The sequence below is a fragment of the Oryctolagus cuniculus genome, chromosome 9 (genome assembly GCF_964237555.1).
Source record: "Oryctolagus cuniculus chromosome 9, mOryCun1.1, whole genome shotgun sequence".
In the NCBI taxonomy this organism is placed as follows: Eukaryota; Metazoa; Chordata; class Mammalia; order Lagomorpha; family Leporidae; genus Oryctolagus; species Oryctolagus cuniculus.
Window position 1 is genome coordinate 137,516,097 of NC_091440.1, and position 6,000 is coordinate 137,522,096.

The 6,000-nt window shown below is 64.7% G+C and overlaps 1 protein-coding gene across 3 annotated transcripts in view; it reads right to left on the reverse strand.

Moving 5' to 3' along the window:
* VDR (vitamin D receptor) overlaps positions 1-5,748 on the reverse strand; it is a 39,901-nt gene extending 34,153 nt beyond the window's left edge. Inside the window, exons 1-2 of one of the 3 annotated variants that reach the window (XM_051850428.2) lie at positions 1,202-1,248; positions 857-974 (exon numbers count right to left, since the gene is read on the reverse strand). The gene's annotated coding sequence lies outside the window, so the exon portion shown is untranslated. Of the gene's footprint in view, positions 1-856; positions 975-1,201; positions 1,249-5,632 lie in introns of those variants that run through there. The other 2 variants (XM_051850427.2, XM_051850426.2) reach the window with 2 other exon arrangements.
* Positions 5,749-6,000: the final 252 nt, after the last annotated feature.

Genomic DNA, 6,000 nt, shown 5'->3' on the forward strand with positions numbered 1-6,000 from the left:
CCCGGCCAGCAGGCACCCACCCTGGGCTCAGAGCTGGACCCGAGTCTGCTTCAGACTCAGTCCCTGGCTTTGGGCAAACAACTGGGCCTCTGGGGCTCTTGTGGACACTGGGACGGTGCTGCCAGCTCCTGGGGTGGGCCAACGTTTCACAGCATCTCGGCCAAATAATCTGTGTTTGGGTTTTCAGCTACCATGTAGCACAGTAGCCTCACCAGGGCCAAAGGTCAATATAGAAAAAGCCACTAGGTGGGGTTGGTGCTGGAGAACAGGTGGGGCCCTCTAGCACTGGGCCCAGCAGGGCCCGGTGACCAGGGGGAAGCCCAGGCGAGAGGCTCTTGCCTGCCCTGGACCCGACAGGTGCAGACCGGCTGGCACAGTGCAGAGCTGGGGTTGGCTGGCCAGAGACTGCCAAGTTCACCTCCAGATTTGTCCCTGAGGCAGCTGGCAGGTGGGCAGCGGCTACTGATCTGTCTGCCTGACCCTCCTTCCTCAGTGTCCCCAGGGAGGAGCTCCAACCTGGAGAGGGTTCTGTTCCTTGTCCAGAACCGGAGGCTCGCTCTGCCTGTACCCCCTGCACACAGTCCTCCGCCTCAGCGTCCTCAGATGGCGGGGACACCCTGGACAGATGTGGGCCCCAGCCCACCCAGCCTGGCCCACGACTCCCAGGTCCTGCTCTCCAGGCAGATCCTATGCACCCATGACCCGTCCCAGCCCAGAGAGAAGAACCAGCAGCCAGCACACGGGCTCTTGGCTGAACAGAAGCCAGACCAAGTGTTGTTTCCCTCCACTGCTGCTGGGAGCCGGGAAAGAAGGACCCCCACCACCCCCAGAATCTGGCTGCAGCAGGGACAGGTACCTCGGACAGGCACGCATGCGGGTCCCGGCGCAGGCCCTCGGCCACGGTCAGCAGTCACTACAGCGGGTAGGGCTGTGGTGGCTCATCCAATGCAGCATTCTCGCTTTAGATACGAAGTCTGCATCAAGTAATCGAAAGCACAGGGAGCAATGGCCACCGTCACCAGCTGCCCAAGGGGTGGCTTCTGTACAGACCCCTCCCCCCAAGCATACACTGTCACTCGCATCGCAGTCCTGAGCGTGAACTTTCACAGGCGCCTAGGGAAAGCCTCAGACACGCGCCACATCACCACAGCCCAGACTGCAAACAGCCCGCACGCCCACCAGCTAGGCCCGGGATGCACACCTGGGATGGATTCCACGTGGACCTCCACACCACGGCACACACCCCGCACAAGGCACATCCAGGCACAGAAATCTGGAAGCATGGCACAAAGCGGGAAAAGTGCATCAGGAACGTGCTGACACGTCTGTAAATTCCCGAGTCAAAACCGACCAACAGCATCAGATTCTGCCTGGGATGGGGAGTGAGGAAGGGGCTGATGTGGAGAGGAGCGGGGCAGGGCTACGGTGTCCCACGGCTCCCAGGCGGGGGCCCAGTGCGCTGATGCTCCTGAACCTACACCCAGCGCAGCACGGACCGCGGGCACGAGACACCAGGCGGCGTCAGAAACAGTAGAATGGAAGACACGGAGTCCCAGGGAGCCTGAGCCTCTCCCCAGCCACTCAGCTCACAGAGGGCAGAAGAGAGACCAACCAGCCCGTCTGAGTTTAGCAGGGGCCAGCACAGCCATTTCTGAGTTCCAAAGGGGACCCTGGCAACGGCGGTTTTCAGGGCCAGTACGTCTGAAGTGAATTCTTAGCCTTGACTACTGCCCAGCGTGCAGCAGGCTCCTGGTCCATATCCAATCCAGTCTTCAATACTGCCCCGCACATAGCAGGCTCCTGGTCCATATCTGATCCAGTCTTCAATACTGCCCCGCACATAGCAGGCTCCTGGTCCATATCTGAGCCCAGTCTTGAACAGTGCCCAGTGTGTAGCAGCTTCTTGGCTGGTATCCGGATGACTGTTGGATGTGTTTTCAGGGCCTGCATTGTGCCAGGTACCTGACTAATCCTCTCTCAATCCTACACAGGAGCTGTTATTACCCCCAATCAACAGATAAGGAGACTGAGATTCGGAGGGATTAGGAAACTTGCCCAAGGTCACAGCTGGGCAGTGAGGAACCCTGGGTGCACCCACAGCGCCACAGTCAGACCCAGGCAGCCAGCCCAGCTCCCCACACACACGCTGGTAGAACCACAGCAGGCAGAAACGGGGATGCAGGCGGCTGTCGGGGAGGCCAGGGGCCATCTCTCCCTCCGGGCTGGATTCGGTCCAGGGGCCCCAAAGGGGTAGTAGCACTTGGCACATGGTAGGTTCTCAACAAAGTGGTTTGTTTGAAATGCAGAGAGTTTGCCATCTGCCTCCAGGCAGTCCCTGTGTGGTGCTGCCTCTCTCAGGATCTTGTTTGGTGATTTTAACCTAACACTGTGCCCAGGATGCCAGAGAGGCCCGAGGGGCCAGGGTGTGGGTGGAAGGAGTCCCGAGGGGCCACTGTCCCCAGAGCAACCTCTGCGTACCTGAGCGGGCTCCCGGTTGACTTGTTCAGACTCCTCAGTCCGCCCACTGTGCCACTCACAGACCTTCCCCGCGGGTTTGGAATGTACCAGGCACGGCACCAGTGCTCGGCGAAGGCAGGGCGCTCGGAGCTCCCCAGAAGCCAAGTGCGGGCCTGGGCGTCCGACACACGCCTTGAGCCTCGCTGTGCCCCTCTGTGAAACACCGGCAGCAGGGCTCCTGTCTCTCACAGGTCTGGAGGGCACTCTCCCCATGCACACAGCCAAGCACCTGGCACCAGGTGAGCACTCCATGAGCCTGCGTCCAGGGCCAAGCAGGTGGCACACGCTGGGCTCACGGGCACCCACCAGGCCTGGACTGCCACCCATGCACACACGCAAAGCTTCGCCTTGTGGTCAGAAGGCCGTGAGAGGGAGCGGCTGTGTGGGATGTGCCGCTGGTGCTGCCCAATCCACTTTCCCGCTGGTGCAGCTGCCCACACGCCTGTCAGAACCGGGGCTCTCCCTGGGCAGCAGGGATGCACTGTGGCGCCTTGCTCTGGGAACACTGCCGGGCCTATTCCTTGGCACGGGACCGGCTGGGCAGGTTTGTAAGGCATGACACACGCAGACTCTCAGAGCGGCCCACGCCGCCAGTCTCGGCCAGCCTGCCCGCCCCCTCCTCCCCCGCTTTAAAGGTGGGACTTCCCAGGAGGTCTTGACGCGCCCCCACACCCCATGCCGCAGTTGCTTGCACCCCGCATGTCTGGGGACTCTCCAGGGAGCCTTCCCTGACCACGAGGACGCACAGGGAGGGCAGTCTCCCCTCCACACGCCCTCACCCTGTACCACTTCCCCAGTGGTCACAGCAGGCCAGAGAGTCCAGGCAGCCTCCCCGTGGCGCTGGTCTCCACCTTGGGCACCACTGCCCCAGAGCCTGATTACAGCGACCTGTGTCCTCTATCCACAAGGCCAAGGTTTGCGGCCCTTCCCTTCCTGGGTGTTAACCTGCACGCAGCCTGCCTTCTTGTGGGACGGCACAGCGCAGAGGTCTGGAAAGCCGTGCTGAGAAAACGCAGAGGCTGCAGATGCTGAGCAGGGAAACAGGAAGCGTGGGGCTGGCCCCGCCGTCCCCCGAATCCCCAGGGCAGAAGAGGAGCCGCAGGCCTCTGTCCCTGTGTGAGGTACAAGTGGGGCGCTAGCCCAGGGTGAAGGTAAGTCACCCCTGGGGCCTGTGCCACCCCAGCGACAGCATGGGGCTGGCTGTGACTCCCGCGAGCAGCCTGCAGCACTCGGCCCCCACGGGGAGGGCCCGCGCAGTCCAGTTGGTGTCCCTTGTCCTGGCTGAACCAGCACATAGCGCCGCTTCCAGTCTCAAAAGTGTCCCGGTTTGGAGGCTAAATCACAGTCACTCCAGCACACCCAGTATAGTAGGGCGGCAGCACGGGGAACAGGTACAGAGAGCAGAGCACAAATGGACGAAGGTCCTGGTTCAGCCACAGATGGAGAGCAGCGGGGGCCAGCCCACGGCCACCGCCTGTCCTCACTTCCCAAACCGGCTCATACAGGGACCATGGGAAGCCGGGCCCCGTCGGTCTCTGCCCAGCAATGGAGCAGCAGGAGTTCCGGGGGCCGGTCTCGGCCTGGACTCTCTCCCCATCTAGGATAATCACCTGGTCCAGGCCTTCCTCCCCTGGGCCGGAGGCTAGACACCTGCTCTCTCCCTGGGAGGAGCTGAGGCAGTCCTGTTGGAGCTTCCTCTGGAGCCGAGTGCAGAGGAGACCAGAGTGGCACCACTCGGAGAGCCGTGAGTACAAGCGACCGGGGCTCCCAAACACCACGCAGGCCCTCCACAGCAGCCTGGGCACACGGGCGGAGGAGAGGGGCCTGGCGGCTGCGTCTCTCTCCCATCTCTCCTCCAGCTCGGCAGGTCGCAGCTGATCAGGGCCGGACAGAGCCCAAACCCTGACCCCGGTCAGCGCACAGCCCGGGAACGCTGAGCTTCCCGCACTTTCGGTCAGCGCTGTGCCCGGCTGGCCTCCCAGGTCATTCTCCAGCAGCTCAAAGGAAGGCCCTAAGTGGCAGCCGTGGGCTCTGGGCCCCGGCTTCTGCTGGGGAGCCTCTCTGGATAAAGCTGCAGTCTCACTACCTTCTGGCTCGGCGGCTGGACAGCGAGGGGCCGAGGCTGGGCCCCTGCATGCGGCGCTGAGCTCACAGAGTCCAGAGCCCAGGGTGCAGAAGACCCACCCCCACCCCGGCCGGGCTCCCACCTCCCTGGCAGAGACACCATGGGGCGGGACGCGACTGCCCACCCTCGCAGAGGGCTGAGATGTGAATTTACACAAAGCCACATCTTTCACCACGAACCCCTTCTGGAACCAGCCCACAGCCAGCCCCAGGCTAGCTGTAGCTGGCCCCCTCCCACCCCCTGGCCGGCAGCAGAGGGCTGGAGCAGGACTGAACTCTGCCCAGCGCTTCTGCGGTGTTCGGGACATGCCTGCCCAGCTGCCTGCCAGGGCTGCGGCCCCTCTGGCTGCTCTGAGCACAGACAGGAGGCTGACTCACTGGCGCATGGAGGAGGAGGTGGTGAGGAAGGCGGGCCGCGGCTCCCGGCCGCTGGGGCAGACCCGGGAGGGAGAAGGAGCAGCTATCCGCCGCCCCCAGTCCCAGACCCTCCCTCTGCCGCTCCTCACCCCGGCTCCCCTCACTGCCCAGACCGAAGCTCCGCCCTGAGCCTCCGGGGCTCGGACGCCTGCCCGGAGCTCTCCTGGACGTCTGCGGACAGGCGCTCGCGAAAACAAACCAAACGCACCGGAACCCACTGAGGGTACTTAAAGAGAAGTCCCGAAAAGAAAAATACTTGGAAGACCTAGATCTACTATCGCAGGTGACCACACGTGGGCTCCGCAGACCGCGAGAGAGGCGGCACCGGGACCCTCCAGGTCCGCGCGCACGGCCGGGGCCCCACTCCCGCTCCCGCACCGCCGCACCGCCGCACCGCCCGCCGCCTGCGACTCCCCAGCCCTGCAGTCCCCCTGCGTCAGGTCTGAGGGTCCCGGAGCCCGCAGCTCGGTGCCAAGTATGCCCTGAGACAGGCTCCGGAGCCGGCACTGCGCTCAGACGCGGAGCGCCGACGCCCAGACGCCTGGACCCCCGCCCCGCCGCTCCCGGGTCCCACCTGTCCGTCCGGTGGGCTCGCGACTCGCGGTCCCGGAGCCTTCGCTCCGCGGCTGCCTTTTGACAAGCAGGAGGGGGCGGGGTGGGGGTGTCCGCCTGGCACCTGGCCCCGCCTCGCGCCCGGACCCGCCCTGCGCCCGCCCCCGCGGCTCCGCCCCGACTGGGTCGGCCACGCGCTGTGGCCGGTGGACTCAGCCTCGCGCGCCTTTGGCCGTCGGACCGCACCTCCGCCTGCCCGCCACTGTGGTGCTCGCGGCCCCCCTGGGCGGCCCACGCTCGCGTGGTCACCGCTCCCTGGCCGGCCTCAGCCTCCTGGCCCGAGGGCCAGATGCTCCCCAGACCTGCAGTAGTGCCGGAAACGCCCCTGCT